Source organism: Sturnira hondurensis, unplaced genomic scaffold (assembly GCF_014824575.4).
Source record: "Sturnira hondurensis isolate 20B ecotype Veracruz unplaced genomic scaffold, ASM1482457v3 Scaffold0015596, whole genome shotgun sequence".
NCBI classification, from domain to species: domain Eukaryota; kingdom Metazoa; phylum Chordata; class Mammalia; order Chiroptera; family Phyllostomidae; genus Sturnira; species Sturnira hondurensis.
Genome location: NW_028088227.1, coordinates 24026566 through 24047897, shown reverse-complemented (window position 1 = coordinate 24047897; position 21332 = coordinate 24026566). Strand labels below are relative to the sequence as shown.

The 21332-nt window shown below is 46.6% G+C and overlaps 1 protein-coding gene and 1 long non-coding RNA gene across 20 annotated transcripts in view; one reads left to right on the top strand and one right to left on the bottom strand.

The window, feature by feature from the left end:
• PCBP3 (poly(rC) binding protein 3) overlaps positions 1-21332 on the top strand; it is a 217042-nt gene that overhangs the window by 156722 nt on the left and 38988 nt on the right. The window contains exon 1 of one of the 19 annotated variants that reach the window (XM_037065197.1): positions 475-574. The exons of 15 other annotated variants lie outside the window; for them this stretch is intronic. The gene's annotated coding sequence lies outside the window, so the exon portion shown is untranslated. Of the gene's footprint in view, positions 1-474; positions 575-632; positions 655-962; positions 1030-21332 lie in introns of those variants that run through there. 3 more of the 19 variants (XM_037065199.1, XM_037065201.1, XM_037065200.1) reach the window with 3 other exon arrangements.
• LOC119000246 (uncharacterized) lies at positions 668-13765 on the bottom strand. Its single transcript, XR_005069268.1, has 3 exons — positions 13755-13765; positions 11201-11203; positions 668-943 (listed from the first exon to the last, which is right to left on the bottom strand). It is a non-coding gene; the product is annotated as an uncharacterized LOC119000246 (long non-coding RNA).

Below are 21332 nucleotides of genomic sequence, written 5' to 3'. Positions count from 1 at the left end.
CTCTAGATGACAATGAAGAAAAAATGGGAAGGTGAGAATTCACACTTGGTGCCATTTCAGGCCCCTCATCCTGCTGAAGAAGAGCCTCAGCCTGCAGTCCCAGGGCCAAGCCCGCTGTGTATCGGTAGGACTGGCTTCCTGTGAGGCCTGTCCACGGCAGACAGCGGACAGTGGCAGTGACAGCTCAAGTCTTAAGAGCTGCATTTTGATTAATATTGGGTCATGAGATCCCACCCACCCTTTCCTTTCCAAGGGCTTAGCTGCTGCACTGGATGTCCTGCAGGCATTTGTGCGGTGGCCCCTGTTTGGGGGAAAGAGTCATTGAAATGACAGCACATTTGTGCCAGGCGCACCCCTCCAACAGAATGAGGGGAGTTGGGCAAAAAGTAGGTCACATGTGCCTCGTCCCATGTCACGAGGTCTCCAACCTGAGGCCAATGGGATTTGTAGCTTCCTTTGGTTTAGAACAAAGCATCACTCTAATTTTCTCCTTCTCTAAACGGGAAGAGTGACCATCTGTCCGATAGCCACATCCACCCAGCCCTGCCCGACCGCATAGCTGCTCTGTTCAGAGGTAAGGAGGTGCTGGGGTCTAGCGAAGGCTGCCCTAGTGAGGAGGACGGGCTCATGCACACAGAGCCCACGGAGACCAGGGTGAAGAGCAGGGTGGGTGCGGGTCATCAGGAAGCGTCGTGAGGTCCTGCTGCAGCAATGTTGTGTTTTGCTCAGGACCAGGAGAGTGGGCAGGGTGTCTAACTTAGATAGTTCTGGGCATTCTGAGGAGAGTATTCATATTGGGTCCGTTGTTTCAAAAATCTGGTTCGTTTTTAAGGATCAGGGTCAACTATTACCAGTCTAATGTTAAAGTGTTATTGTGTAGAAAAGTAAACATGCAATTTTACAGATGTTTGTCATCAGTGATACTGGAGTAGGTTTGGGAATACTGAGTACATCCCTGTGGAGCGGGGCTCTGCGCTCTCCGTGTGGTGAGCGCCTTTGTTTGGGAATGTTGGCCTCTCAAGGAAACAGGTGAGCCTTTGGCTTCCAGTAGTATGAACGGAGAGTGAGATCTGCATATCAGAATAAGGTTAATACTTGTGTATTAGTATTGGATGGAGAACATACAGTTTTGGAGTTTGATACCAATCTTGAGAAATAACATAATTCTTTTATTTCTGGGAAGGCCAGTGAACGTGATTCCTTTGTGATAAGTAGATGTAGAATGTATAATAGTTTAAAGGTGTTTGTAAAATAACCTGAATTTTACAGCTTATAAATAACCAAATTTGGGGGGTTTTGCCTGTCCTATAAATGAACTAAGGTATTCCATTAGTTCAGGATCCTTCAATGAACGTATTTTGGCAAATAATGAGTAAAATAAAATATCCTCAAAATATATGTAGATTGTTGGTGCCATGGTGAGACAAATTGTATCTCCTGTTTGTATTTGCTGGGAAAAAATGTTTCCAGAAATAGTTTGTCAGAACCAAAGTCATAATGATATTTGATTTATATTTTATAGGAAAAATGTTTTTGCCTTTCATAGATAAAATATCTAATATTTTATTTGTATTTTAACTAACTTCCCAGGAATCATGGGTCTATGGCCAAGTTCATAGAAGTAAATGTAAACACTTCCGATCATGAATTCTACATTTTAGATGTAAAAAAGAGCCTTTGCACCCTTGGTAAGAGAAGAAGCTTTTCTCTTCTTGAAAGTAATGCCTGGTGCAAATACTCTTTATTAGAGCGATGTCCATTTCCTTCCAACTGCAGCCTTTGAAGCAGTCTCATGGAATATTTCTAAAAGACTCTTTCTTATCCATTTTCCAGTCTTGAAGAAAGGAAAGTCTTTCTACTCTTTCAGTAAGATAGGGCAGAAAATTTTAGTGTTTTCATATGTGTGATTATAAAATGTGTTCAATCCTGGGGAGGTTCCACATATTTTGATGCAGTTTTTAACAGTCTCCTTTTTCTACCACACCTGACATGTGTCCCCATTGTCTAGGATAATGTGACCACTTAGTCATCTCATGTGGTAACAAGACTGAGACACTCTGGTGTGACAACCATGTATGTTTATGTTAATAAAATTGCAAAGTTATACCCTCAAATTATTGCCTTTAGGGGGAAATGAGAACTGCTCTCTCTGCCCCACAAGTGTTACGCGATGCCAATTTTCTTTTCTTACAGCAGAATAGACTTTTTTCCCCCAGAGGTAACATAAATGCAACCATGCAGAAGTAACTGGCTGTGACCCCTTTGTGTGTCTTGGAAGACTGTCCTAACATAAAGCAGGAAGAATGGGCATGCTGGCCCTCATAGTTGGTATCTGTCTCTGCCTGTCTCCAGTATGCATGTCCTTCCCTTTCACACTGACCTGGGAAGGGAACACACGGGCCTGGTGTCTTAACAACATGCTCATTGCTTTTGGCCTTGACTCACTTGGGAACTGAAAAGGGCACATGATAGAGTTGGGCTGCTCTTTAGGTGCCCTCTGACCTTGAATGCTTCACATGTGGGTGGTGTGTGCCATCCATGTCTGTAAGATTTCCAGGTTCTTTATGAGTGGCAGAAACTACCCACCGTTAAGCAGATTGTCACTATATGAGGAACTCTCAGGAAGGTTTGGTGTCTTGAGCATTTTAGAGCTGGAGCTCTCGAAGACATACCTTCATTCTGACCAAGGTGGGAGCCTCAGAGGTCAGGGACTGAGGACCAGCAGTCTGATGCTGTGAACCCGGGGCCATCCTTCAGCAGGGTCGGTGTGGTGTGCCTGCAGGGATAGTACTGGGCTTCCTTCTTTCTGAGTGTTGGCTTCATTATTTATTTATTTTTATTTAAATATTTTATTTATTTATTTTTAGAGAGAGGGGAAAGGAGGGAGAAAGGGAGAGAAACATCAATGTGTGGTTGCCTCATGCACACCCCCTACTGGGAACTTGGCCCCCCAAACCAGGCATGTGCCCTGACTGGGAATCAAACCAGCAACCCTTTGGCTCGCTGGCTGGCACTTAATCCACTGAGCCACACCAGCAGGGCAAGTTGGCTGCATCATTTTATGAATAGTACAGGGCAATGGTTCTCCATAGGGTCCCGAACAATCACTATCACCTGAGAACTTTCTGGAGAGGCAGGTTCTCGGCTACCTCTTCCCAAAGACAGCCTGAATCAGAAACTCTGGGGTGGGGTATGGTTGATTTACCACACCTTCCTGGGGGTACTGATGTCCGTGTAAGTGTGAGAGCCAGTGAATCAATTACACAGGAGTAAAAGTATAAACTATGGTCACATGGCACTCCTTGCGTAGCAGGCGGGTGACCTGTTGCTGCAGTGAGGCAGACACTGTTGTAGGCAAGTGACTGTGCTTGAGCATAGCCGTCTAATGATCATTCAGGTCAGATATGAACCAGGGGAAGCATGTGGTATGGTCTCACGGGTTTTCCATTGCATGTGACTTGGTGTATAGGTTTGTCCTGTGGGGCTGAGGTCTGACAGGGCCTGGTCCATCTGTGTCTGTGCCACACAGCAAGACTCCATTGCTAAGCAGTGCCCATCTTCTCCATTGCTGAGCATGCTGCTCACAGAAAACCAGAAGATAAGGGACCATGGAGAGACTGTGGTCCTTACTGGGACTCAGGCAGGCAGGAGGCCACGCCTCATGACACCCTCGCCTAGGAAGTGAGTGACCACAGGCTGTCTGTTGGGAAGCAGGGGGACTGCAGGAGCCACTGTCATGTCTGGACATCTCTGGAGGCCTAGTTGAGGGAAGGGGTCCCATTCCAGAGTGAGAGGGCAGCCAGCTTAGTAGCCAGCTGCTCACACCTGCTTAAGCATGGATCCCATCCAGGAGGCATCCAGGATGGCAGCACCTGAAGGAAAACTGCTTAGGGGACAGCTAGATGTGCACAGGGCCTCGTGGAGCAGCGTCTATGCAGGTCTCCCACAGTTTGGGAATCTGCCTCACTGCATGTGTGTCTACAATGTTTATAAGGGGGAATGGGGACCCTTCATGTACCTGTTAGGATATGTGGGCTCTGTTTGGGCCTGGAAGTGAGAGGAGTATCTCGTGGAGATTTGTGAAGGTGGCACATCCATGGCCCTGGCAGGACCATGTCCCCATGCAGACATACACATGGTGCAGAGACTTTGCTCCTCAGCCGATGCTCACTGACAGGGCAAGGGTCACCTCTGTGGCCCCGCTCCCACCATGGGGCCCAGTCAGCAGGGCAGTCAGTAGTGCTAGGGAGGCTGACTCTGCCACACAGCACAGGCAGATTTCAGCACCATTGTTCTGGGTGAGAGAAGCCAGGCAGGAAAGTGGAGACTGCACCAAGCAGATCAGCAGTTGAAGGGACCATGTGACAGCAGCAAGCAGCGCTGCATGGGGCTGGCTGGGCTGCAAGACAGCCACAGGCACTTCTCTCTGGGTAGAGAGTGTTGCACGTCATGAACTGATTACGTGGGTAAGTGCCTATGTGAAAATAAACCTGCATACCTATGATCTGTGCATTTTCCTACCTATTAATTAGACCCGAGTTTTAAAATTTAATCACAGAACACACATATACTGTGGTATCTATGCAAAATGAGAACATAGTGTTTGGTCTCTGTGGAGAAAAGATTCCAGTGACATCAACTCCCACCCTGGTAGGGTTGGAAGAAAATTCAGGATGGCTCTGTCCCTCTGCGTGTTTTTCAGAGCCTCTGGGGTCCTGTCTCCTCAGCTGTGAGAGGGCTGCCCATTCACCTAGCCAGGGTGGTTCTGCCTGCATTTGTTTTGCTTTTATGTTGTGCTTTTAACTTGTTTTAAAAGATTTTGTGGCTGTTACAATCAAATATTTTAAAAGCCACTAGTCTAGGTGACCACGAAATGAATATTTTTTACTTTCTCAGCTTGAAATTGCCAAAGAACCTACAGAGTAGCATCTGGTTTCAGTAGGTGACACCTTGGGTTCTAGAGCTCCCTGCCTCAGACTGGGCTGGGGTGCACAGGGAGGAAGCGAGACAGGAATGCTGGCCTGTCCCCTGGCTGCATATATAGTGCCTGCCTCCAGCACAGCTGCCTGGCCAGACTTCCAGAAGCACGGAGAGACCATCTCCTGGCTGGGCTTTCCTGACCACCGCCACTATCCCCGTCCCCATCCTGATCCCCCATTTGTAGCCCCAGTTGGCAAAGATCCTGGCCTATGGTGCTGAGGAACTGGGGAGGCGTGCTGGGACACAGCAGCTAGCTCCGGAGGAAGCCCATGGCAGCACGTCATCACTGGAGCCCAGACTGCTGCCTGCCCTGGTGGTGGAGTGCTGGGGTTGGCAATGGGCAGGTCAGTGGAAACCTGTCTCTGATAAAGTTCAGGTCCTGCTGCAGTGAAGTCCTTGTTTGCAGTAGGACTAAATCTGAGAATGTGGGTCCGTCTGGTTGTCCTGTTGGCTTCGCCAGTGCAGCATTTCTGCCTTTGTGCTCTGTCAAGTGGCAAATACCGAGCTCCACTGTCCGCACACTGTCTGTATCTTCCTCCAACACACATGCAGATAAAAACAACCAAATCCATTACAAGTAAATTAAATGTGTTGGCTACTATACAGTTTTCAGATTAAGGGACCATCAGCAGATTGAAATCAGGGGATTAAATCTTGTCAGGAGCACCAAGCACCCGCCCCTGCCCTCTCCCACAGTAGCCCATAGTGCGGTCACTGCTGTGGTTTTGCTGGCCCCCAATCTTCTATTCTATGCTAAGCTGCCCCCACCCCTGGAAGCTGCCAGGACCCATCAGGTGCCCAGGGGTCATCTTCAGCTTTCCCCTCCCTCCCCCAGAGCGAGTTTGGCAGAGAGAGGGTGAGGACAGTCAGAGGTCTGAGAATGTGCTTAGGGCCCCCTCCTATGAGATCCTCAATTGGCTTCCCACAGGGTGGGTTTCCCAAAGGGTGGGACCTGACTACAATTTCAAACCCCTTAGCACAGTACAGGGCACATGGGGATGGGCCCACCACTGCCCCCTCCAGGTCCCCTGGCTGTCCCCCTCCTACTCTTCCCTCTCAGGATAGGGTCAGTGCATCCTCAGTGGACAGAGCAGTTCATGCCCAGCAGGAAACACAGGCCAAGGCTTCGGGGGAGCGAGTTTTCCCAGCCAGACCACATGCTTGAGCGTGTGTGTGCATTTCTAGAGCCCGTGCCTAGGCGCTGCCTCCTGCGTCTGCATGCTGGGTCTTTGCGGATCCTTGTGGCTCAGCTCCATCCTCGGGCAGGGCCCAGAGCTAGTGCTCTTGCCCCCATTTATCAAAGTCACTTTCAGATCAGGGGTGCCAAGCTCAATTTCCAACTTGTTGGTATTCTTAATTTTTTAATCTGGTTTTTTTTTTTGTAGCCTTTAGCCATACTTTAAACTTGATTTTTTTTTTTGTCTTTTGAGTTACGTATCTAAGTTGTTTTGTGGGGATTTTGTTCCTGAAATTATTTTTAATTTTTAGCTCTCTGGTGCTGTGTCTGCCTTCTTAACCCTTATAAATCTTGTCTACTTTTAACTACTTGAATCATTTATTTTTCTTGTATTGCTCCCATTTTTATTCCCCTTAGAGTTTTACTCACATTTGCTGTCTTTATTTCTCTTCCTTTTCTTCCTGAATTTTCTTTTTCTTCATTTGGAAACATTATTAATGGTTTTAGTTTCTTTAGCACATACCTTTTTTAAAAATATATTTTATTTTTAGCCAATGCTATTTGTCAGTGTTGTAATGATATTATTATTAAAATATTACAACACTGACAGAAATAAACTCATGTTAGCTTATTCCTCTGGCACAGCTAGGAGTATTTGTGACTTCATCTGTGATGCTGCGGGAATCTTGTAAGAACACGAGCCTAATCTTCTAGGAGACTTGACAGCAGGCAGCCAGGACCTTGGGCTGGTGAAGTGGAACGAGTGATATGGCCCTCTCCTGCTTTACTGGGGCCCCACGAAGACATAAGTGACCTACAGATTTAATGCCTCTACCTTGGGCAGTTGCACAAGGACTGGCCTGAGAGCAGTGTGTTCTGGCTGGAAGTTCCTGGGCCCTGTGGTCACAGGCTGGACCACTAGGTCCCAGGCCCATCTGTTTCACATGGCAAGGTAGGAAGTGAGGCTGGGGCCTAGGCCAGGCTGCCTAGGGCTGCCAGTATGTCCCCAACTCACAGCTCACTGCCTGCCAACAGCCTACCCTCTCAGTGACATGGGCAAGCCACTCACTGCCTCTGGCCCCTGTGTCTGGTCTGCATACTGTATGGTGGACTGTTCTGTTATAGCATCACCGCATCTCTGTGCCCATGGCGCTGCTCTCATTCTGGAGGATGACCCTACGCCCTTTACAAAAGAGAAGCCAGCCCTCTCAATAGGGAGAACCCCTGTGTCCCTGAGGTGCCCTGACTGGTGCACATCCTGTGAAGATGCCCACCAAGGACAGGGTCCTGAGGCAGCGGCACAGTACTGACTACCTCCATGAGCAAGCCAGGCCTCTGCCTCCTGCACTCCGAGTCCCCTCAGGTAAGAAGAACCTCTGCTGCAGAGGTGACTGAGTGCAGGAGGGCAGGCCGTGAGCCTGCCTCACCCCTGCATTCCTGGGCAGTGCTAATGATATACGTAGGTTCCGTGACCCTGACCAGTCATTAGGCTGGGGCACTCTTGCCTTGACCAACCCTATGGCCCCAGACAGTAACTGGCCTTCTTGTGTGTGAACTCTGGGCCCACTCCACCACTCAGATCTCTACGTCTGGTAGAGGAAGGACATTTCCAGGTAACTGCTGGCTGCTGGTCTGTGTTTCCTGCCAGGGAATGGAGGGGCTATGATCTCAGCAGCACTGCATGTGGGGCTGGCTCAGGGTGCCCCAGAAGGAGGTTGAGATGTCTACTTGGGGTGCCACATTAGTCAGCGGACAAATCAGTGCCAGAAAGTAATGAAGAGCTTCGTTCCTGGGGGGCAGGGCAGTGTGAGCATCTAGTGACATGTGACTAACAGGAAGCAGTATCCTACATGGTTGTGGGGAGTAGGCTCAGGCGGGGTCGGCCTCTGAACAGGAAGGGTCCCTGTGGACCAGAGCAGCCCTGTCCCAGCATTTTCCATCATAACTGGCTGGGCTTTATATTTCCTTAAAAATCTCACGTACTCAACTAATCTTAGCCTCCTTTGCCTTTCGTGCTGCAGCGCGGCACCCTTTTTTTTATTTACCTAAAATTCTTCCTGATTTTCACATTTCTCTTGGTATAAATTAACATGTGTCCCTTTGTTGTAATAAAAGCTCTATGCTCCACCCACTTCCCCGTAAAAAAGAGTCACAAGGACACAGACACAAATCAATGTTTTGTTTTTTCAGGGGAGGGAATAAACAATCTTTACCTTACTTAAGACATTTCTCCTTTCCTTATTTTATTTTATTATTGGTGGCTGTGAAGTTTTATTAAATTCTTTTTCAGCCGCTGTTGAGAAGCAGCGCATGTTTGCTCAGTGGGGATCTAAAACCTGCCCTGGGCTGAGTCCTGGTCCCCCACATCCCAGCTGTGACCCCTGGCCCTATGTTGGGGGTGAAGTGGGGACACACCTCCTTACAGGGCTGCAGCGAGGAGTGTACCTGGCACGTGGTGAACATGATGCCAGCATTGGGTGTTGTTCATTGTTATTTGTATGGTTGTTGAGTTTCTCCTTTAACTTACTAATGACGTGGACAGAATTCCTGATATTAATCATCCATGCATTCCGAGAATAAACCTCCTTTTGGCCGTGTATTATTAGCACTCTTTATACATGCTGATTCTGTGAGTGTTTGATCAGAATGTTAGAATGCTGCTGTTCAGAAGCTGGATGTGCTGGGTCAGAGCACAGACCTGCAGCCGACACAGGGCTGGGATTGGTGTGACAGTGTGCGCAGCAGCTGAGCCTTCCAGCACAGGCTGTGCACCCCAAGGCTTGGCATGGGGGTCTGTGCTGTGTTGTGTTGAGTGTCAGCCATCCTGATGTCCAGCCTATGACTATAACCTGCATTTCCTTCATCACTGATGACATTTGCTGCCTTCTGACGTACTCATCAGCCATTTGGGAGGTGGCTGGTCAAGGCTTTGCCCACTTCTCTGTGAGCAATCTGTAAGTATTTTCTGAATAGGAGCTCTGAGTGATTAAGTAAAGTGAAAATATCTTTATCCACTCTGTGGGCCCCTTTTCGCCCTTCCAATTGTGTCTGTTGGCAGAGAGACCCTCACTGTAATGTGGTCCATTGTATCAGTCTTCTCGGAACCACTGAGCTGTCACGTCTAGGTGATCTGTCCCCGTCCTCACTTCACGTAGATAGCATCCTTAGGTTGTCTCCTCATCTCGAGCCACAGTCCACCTGGGATTGATTTGGGGGTGGGGTCAATAGGGCAGTGTTTCCTTCTGCAGCTGCTGACCCTGCTAACCAGTGCCACTGACTGCAAAGACTATCGTTTGCTTTCTCGCACTATGTGTTCCTGTCCCTGAGTTTTTGCCATGGCACATCAGTTAGTCATCTGTTCCTGTGCCCCTGTCACACAGATCGGACTGCCCACACTTTCTGGTAAATAGGTGTTCTCACTTGGTTCTTTCTTTCAGGAATGTCTTGCCTACACTTGGCCTGATTAATTTTTCACATACATTTTTTTAATTTTAATTGTTCTTCATCACATACATTTAAAAATAAGCTTGTCTGTTGGAGTGAATCTTCAGATCAATTTAGGGAGAACTGACAAATTATTGTTTTGACAAATTATTAGTGTTTTATAGATTTCTACATAGAGGTTTTACATACCTTTTCTTAGAATTATCCCAACTCTGATTTTTTAGTAGGTTCTTATAAATTGAAAAATTTTTAATTGTATTTTCTATGTTTGCTTGTGAAGAGAGGTATCATTCTAGTCACCCTGTTAAATCCATCCCTTCTTATAATTATTTGTAGATTTTTCTGAATCATATGTGCCCAGTCTTGTCATCTGTACCTGTCTTGCTGGCCTGTCTCTGTGTTGTGGGGGCACTCTCTTGCCAAGGGCCTGCCAAGGCCCTGAAATTCAGGAAGCACAGACCCACAGCAGAGTGTGTGTGTCCCTGCATGAGAGGTTACAGGAGGATTTGGGGCATCTGTCCCTGGGCATCCCTTCCCGTTGTGCTGCATATCTGGCCCACTGTGACATCTGTGTGACCCATACAGACACCTTCGTCAATCGGGTTAGGCCCTGGCCTTGTACGGCCATGGGCTCAGCACGGTTTTGCTCCTGCTGTTGCTCTCACCTGTGGTGTCCACTGAGCTGCACTGAGCCCAGTCGCAGATCATCAGAAAGCTCAGGTTGTTCGTTGACTGGGGCCTGCACAGTGCCAAATCGGCAGGCCCCGCACGTCTGCCATCCTGACTCTCTGGCCGCCACTTGCCCACACCTAGCTTCTTTTCTCCCAGTGGTCTCAGATGTCTGCCAGCAGTGCCCTAGGGAGTGCCTTCAGTCCGGGATGAAGGCAGGAGGGAGGGGTGTGCAGTGCTTCCCAGTGCAGTGAAAGCGTGGAGACTGTTCCCCAGCCTTTCCCCTTAGTGTCTCATTGACTCTGATACTATAAGCAGCTCTCCTTTCCTTCCTTCCAGAAGAGGACTTTTGGACCCCTGACCTATCTCTGTTTAAGGGCTGAAGTAGGGATGGCGGGTTTTCAACCTTTGGAATTGCCAGCTGCCCCAGGCTGCAGCCTGATTGTTTCACCAAACTCAGAGCCACTCGAGAGTGATGGCACCTTTGTCCGGTGACTGGTCCCAGGCTCCTGGTAATAACTGAGTGTTTTAGTCAAATGTCCCTGCTGTGGCTGGCTTCCCACTGTGGCCAGAAGGTCCATGGGAAGATAGATTGTGTGCAGACAGACCGTGCACATGCTGAGTGTGGATGCTGGGCACACGAGCTCCTCACCATAGGGGCAGGTGGAGATGGCAGAGCCAGGCCTAGACCCAGGTCTAGAGAGGCCTGCCCTGTCTCCACAGCAGAGTTGTTATTCACCTTGAACGCATGGTTGAAATACCTGAAATGTCTGTTAGAGACACTCTGAGGCAGGTCACACCTTAGACCCTGTGTACTTTCTCAGAGCTAGGACTGGCGGAAGCCCACACCTTGCCAGAAAGAGAAAATCTCCATAGCACTACTGATACAAGGCCAGCATGCCAGGGCCTGTGCACGGGAAGGAAGGCCACTGACTCCCCAGCCCCATCACATTTGTCTGTGTGCACGCAAGTGACAAGCCAGCAGGCTGTGCAGAATGCTTGCTGAAGTCAGGTTGTGTAAACCCTGACTGTCTTTCCAATGCTAACCGTGCCTGGCAAGATCATTACAGGACAGAACTCCCCTCCCCTCCATGGCCCCAAGGACAAAATCTGCATTGTGAGTCTCTCAAGGAGCAGAAAGTAGCTAATAAGCTCTGTCGGTTTCTGCTATACTGGCTCCTGCAGCCTGATGGGCACTGAGCTGTTAAACACAATAAATCAAGTCTGTGCCTGTTCCCTGGGGTTCTGATCATAGCCACCTCCTTTGACAGCTGAGGCCCAGATACAGCCCTGGACTTAGCACAGCTGATGGGAGCCCTGACTGGCACTCCATGCAGCCATGTGGGCTTTGGGTAGCAGTTTGCTGGCAGGACCTCTGCTCCCTTCTCTGGGCAAGAAATCTCATGTTGTAGAGGACAAGTTAGCGCATTTGCTGTGAGTGTGATGCTGTTAAAAATCCCAGACACCTTAAACTACTTCTACTTTAATACCCAAATCTACTTGCTGCTCCCACCCCCAGAAAAAGCCTTAAAACTTGGAAGTCGCATGCCACTTTCAACCATGAGACTCTTTCCTTTAATTCTGAAACAAATACCATCATTGGTCTTTATATTTGACTAGCATGAAAATATGTAGACTTTACCTATCTGGTGGTCAGGAGTATGAGATCTGGAGCCAGCTGGTTGTTACTCAGTTCATAACCTCTCTTTTTCTCATATGTAAATGGTGATGGCCTTGGCCCTCCTGCCTTAGGACAGAGGGGTTAGCCTATGTAATAGAACCTGGGACATGTGCACTATTTACCGCTCCTACTACTGTTATAGCTATGCAGCTTATTATGACAGTATTTTACTACAATTCTGTTGATTCCTTTGTAAAAAAGAAAAAGAATGGTTGGAAAATTTATTGTATCAGAATTTCACTTAATACTGGTTATAAATAGATTTTTCCATTTTAATCATTATAAAAGATCAATGTGGCTTTGGTTCTGGTCAAAATGGAGCAAGCTACCTCTATAAACTAACATCATAGTTAATGGTGAAAGACAAATGCTTTATTCCTAAAATTGTTAACAAGACAATGGTGTCTGCTTTCACTATTCCTATTGGGCAGCATGTTGTAAGTTCTAGCCAGTTCAGTATGACAAGAAAAGGAAATAAAAGGCATATAGATTTGGAAGGAGGAAATAAGTCTGTGTTTGCAAATGAAATGATTATGTACATCAAAAATCCCATTAAGGCTACAAAAACCTCCTAGAACTAATAAGCAAGTTCACTTGTTTAAGCATGAGGGGTCATCATACAAAGATCTATAATATTCTATATGCTATCAATGTCAGAATTCAAAGTACATGAATGTACTTTGACTATTCATAGTACATTCGTAGTCAGAAACCAGAATTCAAAATACATCACCATTTATAGGAATTCCAGAAGTTGTATACTTGCAATACATCTAAAAAGTGTGCCCAGAATTTGTATGCTGAAAACAACAGAAAACTAATGCTAGAAAACAAAAAGACTTAAATAAGAGGCATCCTGTTTCCATAGATTGGGCCACTCAACATAGTAAAGATGCTGATTCTTCCCAAATAGATCTATAAGTTTAATGCAATTCCTATAAAAATCCTAGCAGGGATCATTGTAGATATAAACAAGGTGACTTTAAAGTTTACATGAAGACACATAGGAACTAGCTATTCCAAGAGAATTTTGAAAAGAATAAAGTTAGAGTAATTTTAAGGCACTGTGATACTATAGTAACAGACATATTGTATATTGGTGCGTAGGCAAGCACATACATAGATAAAACAGAACAGAGCCCAGGATTCACCCCAACAAGTATGGACAGTGATTTTTTTTAAAAAATATTTTATTTATTTATCTTTAGAGGGTAAGGGAAGGAGAGAGGAAGAGAAACATCAATGTATGGTTGCTTCTTGTGCATCCCCTGCTGGGAACTGGCCCCTGCCGGGAACTGGCCTGCAACCCAAGCATGTGCCCTGACTGGGAATCGAACCACGATCGTCTGGTTCACAGGCCCGCACTCAATCCACTGAGCTACACCAGTCAGGGCTGGACAGTGATTTTTGACAGAGGTAATAAAGCAGCTTAATACAGAAAGGACAGTTTTTTCAAGAAATGATGTTGAAATAGTTGGCTGTCTATCCACAAAAAAACAAAACACGCCCCCCCCTCAAAAAAAACCCCTCTTGACTTTAACTTCATGCCTTGTACAAAAATTAACTCAAAATGGATCAAATATCTAAATGTAAAGTGTAAAACAATAAGCTATTTAGTAGAAAACTAGGAGAAAGGGTTAGACACACCTATAAAGATAAGAGTTTCAAACGAAAGCCATAAAAGATAAAATTGAGAAATTGCACTTGGTCACAAAAACATTTGATCAGTGAAAGACCCTGTTGAGATCTGAAAAGACGAACCAGAGATTCCAACAAGGGGTGCGCCCCTGATCTGTAGAGAACTTCTTAAACTCCACAGTAAGAAGACGAACACCCCAGTTAGAAAATGGACATAAGACTGAGGCAGACACTTCTCCAAAAAGGACAAGTGGATGGGAAATAACACGGGAATAGATGGCACATCCTTCTCTGTTGGGGAAAACAAACTCAACCACTGCCAGGTCTGACTGCCATCTGTCAACATGGCTACAGTGGCAACACGGACAGTGCCGAGTACCGACACAGATGCAGAGCTCCTAGGACTGTCTGTCCTGGTCGGAACAGAAAATGGTGTGGCTGCTCGGACACGCAGTTTGACAATTTTCTATAAAGTTGAACGTATACTTAACACTCTATCCAGTGGTCACAGTCCTGGGTATTTATCCCAGAAGAATGAAAACATGTTTATGCAAAGCTGTGCACACTATTGTTCTTAGCTGCTTCATTTGTAATTGACAAAAACTGGAATTGACCCAGATGTCCTTCCTGGTAACTGGACATACAACTTGTGGTACAACCATATAGGGGAATGCTACTGGGCAGCAAAGAGGAGCAAGTCTCTGTTATGTCCAACAACTTGGCAGCTCTAGAAGGCATTATTATGTGGAGTGAAAGGGCCACTTTGAAATAATTACATTTGTTTGATTCAATTTATGTGGAGTTCTAGTGATAAAAGTATAGTGATGCAGAACAGATCATTGGTTGCCTGGGGTTTGGGTTCGGGGGAATGGTTGACCATAAAGGGTTGGTATACAGGAGCTTCCCTGGTGATCCTGCTTGTGCAGGTAGGTGGACAAATCTGTATGTGTGATACAATCCCATATGTGACAAACAAACAAACAAAGGGGCGTAGGAAGACTGGGGCAGTTTATTACTAGGGTCTTACCCACATCCGGCACTGGTTCTGGTGAAGTCCTGCAGTTATGTTGAGTGGAAGCTGGTAAGGGTATGCAGAAACTGTATGATTTCTGCCATTTCTCATGGAGCTAAAATTATTTCAAAGTTGTACGCACACCTATATACACATGCATTAGAGTTGATAACTATTAAATCTGCAAATATAAAAAGTAGATTATGTAAGTAGACCAATTAAAAGTGAGAGTTTAAGAGAGATAAACAGTAATGGAAAAATACAATAAAAAATTTTAAAAATAAATAATTTTATTAAAGCGAGAAAGTATCAGTGGATAAAAAAAGCAAGATCAATCTCTGTGCAGTCAACAAGACACCAGTGTGAAATACAATACTATTGGCGAGTTAAAAGTTGAAGGACAGAGGTGAACACTAGTCAAGAGAATGTCAGATGAAGTGGCATTTAGGACAGGGCTTGAGGAAATGCCCTGGGATGAGGAAGGACGTTGCATGATTAGAAAATGATCAGTTCACTAGGAGGACGAACCAATCTGAGATGTACATATATATCAAATAATAGTCTCAAAATATACAAAACAAAAACTGATAGAATAGAGAGAAGAAAAGAACAAATTCACAATTATAGTCAGAGATTTCAGTTCCGCTCTCTGGGTAACTGATGGACCAAGAAGACAGAGTCAGGAGAGAGACATACTGAACAGCATAGCCCACCAGGTAGATTCTACAGGTTGCCCACCAAGCAAAGAAGGGCACAACATAGCCTTCATGTGCATACAGGATATTAGCCAAGGTAGGACATATTCTGTGCAAAAGAATGAAAGCCTAAAGAATTTAAAATGATTGAAATAATAAAAAGTGTATTTTCTGTCCAGTGTAGAAAATTAAACTAGAAATCAATAACCAAAGATAACTAGAAAATTTCCAAATATTTGAAAATTAAAACACACACCTCTAAATAATGTGCTGATCAAAGAGGAACTTTCAAAGAAAATTAGTAAATATTTTGAACTCATATACATAAATTGGTAAGATGCAAGTAAATCAATGCCCCTAGTCAAATTTATAGTTCTAAGTACTAACATGAGAAAAAGTTCCCAAACAATCTAAGCTTCCACCATAAAAAAACCAAAAGAAAAAAGTAGAGGGAGGAAATAATAAAGTAACAGAAACCAGTGAAACTGAAAACGGACTGTAGGCCTCTTTAACTGGGATCACCTCAAATACAGGCAGACAAAAACAGCCCTGTATCTTGAGAATTTAGAAGGTATGGCAGTCCTTTGTTTTATTTCCAGAGGGGTGGGATTTTTTTCTTTTTTCTTTTTTTGGTATTTTTCTACAACCTTTTATTGGCCTTAACAAGACACGTGTTTCCTCTGCCCTCTACTGGGAACTGGTAGGTTTGCAAATTACACTGAGCCTGGGATGGAGAGGAAGGTCATCTAGCTTGGATGTGCAAACAGATCTCATTTTCCCCAGAAGGCCTAGGGGTCTCCAGCTCTTCCTGGCTAGCTGGGCCGTCTGCTGCCCCAGCTGAGTGTATCTCCCAGACACCCCTTCCCATTCTAGCACACAGAAGCCCCCAGCAAACCCTCAGTGACCAAGTGAATGAATAAGGGGAGGAGAAATGGAAATGTTATCTCAGAGAAAAATAAATATAATCTTAGCTGTTTCATGAGTATCTGAGTTTAAAACTCACTGACTTCTGGTTCAGAGTAGCCTGTGGGACTGTGGAAACAGAGCTTGTTACTTATTGGTACTTGGTATGTACTCATCCAATCTTTAAATCTGTACTGGGTTTGTTCCTGCCCTCCTGTAGGCCTGGAGTTGTGCTAGGAACTGGGCATTCACTGTTGAATAAAGGAGATAAACATGTCTGCTGCCCCAGTGCAATAGGGCCAGGGCTGTGGGAGAGGACAGGGCCCAGGAAAGATGGGACACTGGCAGTTAGGGAGTGTAGGTAGAGGCCTGGCAGGGACTGTCTTCAGCAGAAGGCCTCAGGCAGTAGGCTGGAAGGGAGGCCAGTGGAGCCAGGTAGGGTTCTGCAGGGTTGGTGGGGGATGGCACCTATAGGCTTGAGGGCAGCACTCCGGGAGGAAAGGAGCCTGGCTTGAATTACACAGGCAATGGGAAGATGCCCAAGGGTGTCAGCAAGGGAGGGACAGCCTGATTTGAGGTCCTGAAAGGTCCCTGGTGATAAAAGGCAAGATTTGAAAAAAAAAAAAAAAGGCAAGATGTATCTCTCTTAAGTTCCAATGCAAGAGCTGATGGCCGCAGAGTGTGACTGTAGAGAGGCTGCGTCCTCTGAGAATGGTAACCAGGGCCATCAGGTACCAGGCACACACTTCTCTGCCTGCCCTGGAGGGAATGGGTGTGGACTCTCAGCACTTCCCTGGGGCATGCAAGACCCACCTTGCAAGGGCTGGCCTTGGCTCAGTACTTACAGGAAGGACTGGAAGTCCTTTTCTCTTGTGTTTGTGGTACTTGGAGTCACCGTCACATTGTCACCACAAACTGGGGCAAAACGACACAGGCTTGTGCAATCTTCAGAGTCATGGGTAACCTTTCTATGCATCCCCAAAATTCTGCCTACACCCATAACCCCTGAGCTGTGCAGAAAGGCTTGTGTCACACAATGTCCTCTCACCAGGCCAGCCCTGTGCAAAGACTGTACACATCTCCAAGTACTGCTGGGCCCCAGAATGATCTGTATCTTCCTGGACAGGCTGAGTCCAAGTTGTTAGTAGAGGTTCTCAAGGGACATATCTGCCACAGCCCTTGCATGCCAGTACCAATACATACTGAAGTAGGTACTGGGGAAACATCCACATGCAAGAAATGTGTAAGTGTGCATGTGCAAGTAGGTGAGTGGGTGGACAGGTTAGTGTCTGAGTGGGCACTTGTGAGTGCATGTATGAATAATTGAATGTGTATATGTGCAGGTGGGTGAGTGTGTGTGCTAAAGTAGATAATGTGTAGGTGGGTGTGAGTGTATGCTTGTGTAAGTGGGGGAATACATGTGCAAGTGAGTATGTGGGTGTGCGTGGGTGCTTGTTTGAGTGTGCATGCATAAGTGGGTGAGTGTGAGGGGTAAGTCTGAGTGAGTGCATGTATGATTGAGTGTGTGTGTATGCAAGTGGGTATGAGTGGGTGCTTAAGTGTGCATGTAGTGTGCACATGTGCATGAATGAGTAGTAGGGATGGGTGTGAGCGAGTGCATATATGAGTGTGTGGGTGTGCAAATGAGGTGAACATCTGTGAGTGGGTGAGTGTGAGGGGATGGTGTATAGGTGAGTGGGTGAGTGCATGTGTGAGTGGATAAGTGTGAGTGGGTGCTTGTTTGAGTGTGCATGTGTGAGTGGGTGAGTGAGTGGCTGCATGGGTGAGTGGATTAGTGTATAAGTGTGTGAGTATGAGTGTGTATATGTGAGTGGGTGCATGTGTGAATAGATGAGTGTGTAAGGAGATGTGTGGGTGGTAGGCTGGTGAAGGAAGGGGGTAGGCTCTCTGACTTAACATTAAAGTCAGGAACTTGGTCTAAATGCTGCCCCCAAGAGGAGCTAGTGATTTTTTATCTCTGATACTAATTTTTTTTTAAAACTTCGATGACTTCATACAGTGTCCAGATGGTTATTTTGTTCAATTGTCAGAGGAAATATTTGGTCCCCTTAATCTGTTGCGAATTGAGAGTTATCTGGTACAATCTCAAGTCATAGCAGCTGCTTTCAAATAAATTTTGTATTTGAGGTAACTAGATTCAATTCAGTTGTAAGAATTGATAGATCCCAGGCTCTTCAGCTTCCCTCAGTGGTAACATCTAGAATACAACAGTGGAAATATCAGAGCCAGGAAGTTGACACCAGAACGGATAAGACACAGAGCATTCCATCCCCACAGGGTCTCCATGCTGCCCTTTCATAGCCACAAGCATTTTGTTCTTATCCACACCCCCTCCTCAGCCCCTGTCAACCACTAATCTGTTCTCTATTTCTAGAATTTTCTCATTTCAAGAATGTTACATAAGTGGAATTACACAGTTTGTAACCTTTGGGGATTGACTTCTACTCTTGGCCTAATTCTCTGGAGATTCACCAGAGAGTTGTTGAGTACATAAATAGTTTGTTCCATTTTATGGCCGAGTGGTGTTCCATTATAAAAACATCTCCCCTCCTCTGCCCTTGGCCATATGGCTGCAAGTCTTTCTGTCCCTCCACATCCTCACTTCCCACACTCTGCACTCCCCCTCCACCAGCTCACTGCCCCCCTCCCAATTTCTTTCTCAAGGAGGAAAGCAGGCCTGAGTGCCAGGTCACTGTTGGGTAGTTTTCGGTTCCTGTTAATGGCAGCCTACCAGAATTCCTACAGTAGAGTGGCAGAAAGTCTGGGGTGGGAATTAGGATCAGTGGTTCTCCTGTGCAGCTTCACTCAAGAGGAATCTGGGCAACATCAAAATGCTGCTCCCAGGGCCACCTAGGTCTCCATGGGGGGTCCCTCCATGCTGGCTCTATGTCCCCTTGACATGACCCATCATTTTTATAGCACTGCCTGGCTTCTGGCCCAAAACACTGCTCATGACTGATTTGTGCTTTCCCTGCTGCAGTCATGGTATCAGCCGTTCCTTCAAAGAAGCCTGACATATTCGAGGGGAGGATGGTGTTTGAGGCCCGTATTGGGGCACATAGGGTGGTCACTGCCTTTGGTCTATTATGGGTCCCAGACAGAGATGGGAAACATACATGTGTGCCAGTGTGTATATGTGTGCATGTGTATGTGTGAATGTTGTGTTATAATACAAACATGCACATACACATTTGCATATTTATTTACATATTGATTTTTCTAGATTGGGCCCTAGCAGTTTACACCCTAATTCCAATCCAATGGTACAGGGTCCATCCTAGCTTCCCCTCTGTCCACATTTGTGCTATAAGAAGCCTGATTCTCAGGATGTGTGTGGCCTCTGTCAGGGCTGGCAGAGGCTCTGCTCTCGTGCCTGTGGCTCTGCCCACCCTGTATTTCCAGAAAGGGGAGTGCTGACACCCAGAGCATCCCTTTCTTTGATGGAGAGATGACCAGCAGCCTTTCTTTTCCTCAGCTGGATCATGCCCTAAGGGGCAGCACACCCCATCCAGGTGATTCCAAAGCATAGGCCTTCTTTCTCTGCCACTGCAGGTTGGCCATGTGAGCACTGGGGTATAAGGTGGGCACTGGGCCCCCAGGTAGGCACTGGGCCACAAGGTGAGGTACTAGATTTCCAGGTGAGTACTGCACTACCAGGTGAGGTACTGGGCCACTGGGTAGGCACTGGGCCACCAAGTGAGCACTAGGGTTTAAGGTGGGGCAGGGCCTCCTTTCCCAGAGTGGAATCTCACAGCTGCACTGCCCTCCTAGGATAGGATGCCTGCATGACTGCTGCCCTGGAAGCAGTTCTGGAAAGTAAGGGTGACAGTCCTTCTCAGAGCTTCCCCCAGGAGCCCTCACAGTCCCCAAGTACAGCTGCCTGAGGACTCATCCTGGCCTATGACTAACTCCCAGATGGCTTTACATTGGGGGGATTTCACCCACGACAGCCCTGCTCTGTGGGCCCTCTTCCACTTCTATCTCCTGTCACTGTTATCATGATTTTTTGACCTGTTTATCCCTGTCCTGTTTATCCCTGCCTATAAGACAGCACACTGCCTGCAGCTTAATAATTGCCAAGGAAATACTTGTTGAATTAACAAAGTTGTTAATTACCAATTACCTATGAGGCAAATTTCAGTCTACTTCTTGCCTTTATGTGTTCCTGGAGGAAGGAGCTGGTATGAGAGCAGCCAGTGCAGGCTCAGGCCCTCATCTTTGATGCCTGACTCCTGTACCTCATCAGGGCTGTCTGTGCCACACTGGGGTGGGCTGTGTCATAGTGGGGCTGGCTGTGCCACATCGAGGCAGCAATAGAATTTTCCTGTGCGGTGACTTGCCCTCCTGCCGCCTCCTAACCTCAGTTTCAGTCCTTTCACAGAACCACCCATTGAAGCTGACTTCTTAAATCTGTCACTAGTTTTAAGTGAAATTTAAACAAATGTGTTTTACATATGGGGAAAGAAAGAATGTGTGTATATGTGGATGATTACAAAGTTTGCATGTCAAATCACCCTTGTATGTTTGCTTCCTGAATGTTCCTTCCTGAGTTGTCTTCGTCTCTGGAGCCAAAGTGGTGGTGGAGTTGGGGAAGGCAGAGTGTGGGCAGGAAAGCTCCAAGTGGCTTGGGGCCAGCTCCCAAGTGCTGATAGGGACAGCAGCACAGATATCAGTGCCTTCTGTTTGTTTCCTTTGACTGGAGAAGAATTACTAAGTCATGTAAAGCCTGGGATGTCTTTAGAAATTGTAAAGATTTTCTTCCCCACCTCTCTCTTGATGCCTCATTTGCAAAGACACAGCCCAGATAGGAACATGGGAATCTGCATGCCTGGCTCCCTTTCGACCTAGTTCAGAGGGGCTCCTCCAGCCACAGACTGGCTTGCAGGAGGGCCACAGAGCAGAAAATCTGGTCTTGATCACAGGCAGACTCAGCAGTCTCAGCACTCCCACAGGCAGCATGGGAGTGTGGGCCATCTGCTCACCCCAGTGTCAAATCAGCCCCTCCCCTTAGTTTCCCAGCGCCCCACAATCATCCTTCCCTCTCTCCTCCCAAATGCTACTCTTGGAAAGGATTTGCAGTAGTGTGAAGAGACAGCTCTCCCTTTAAGTCAC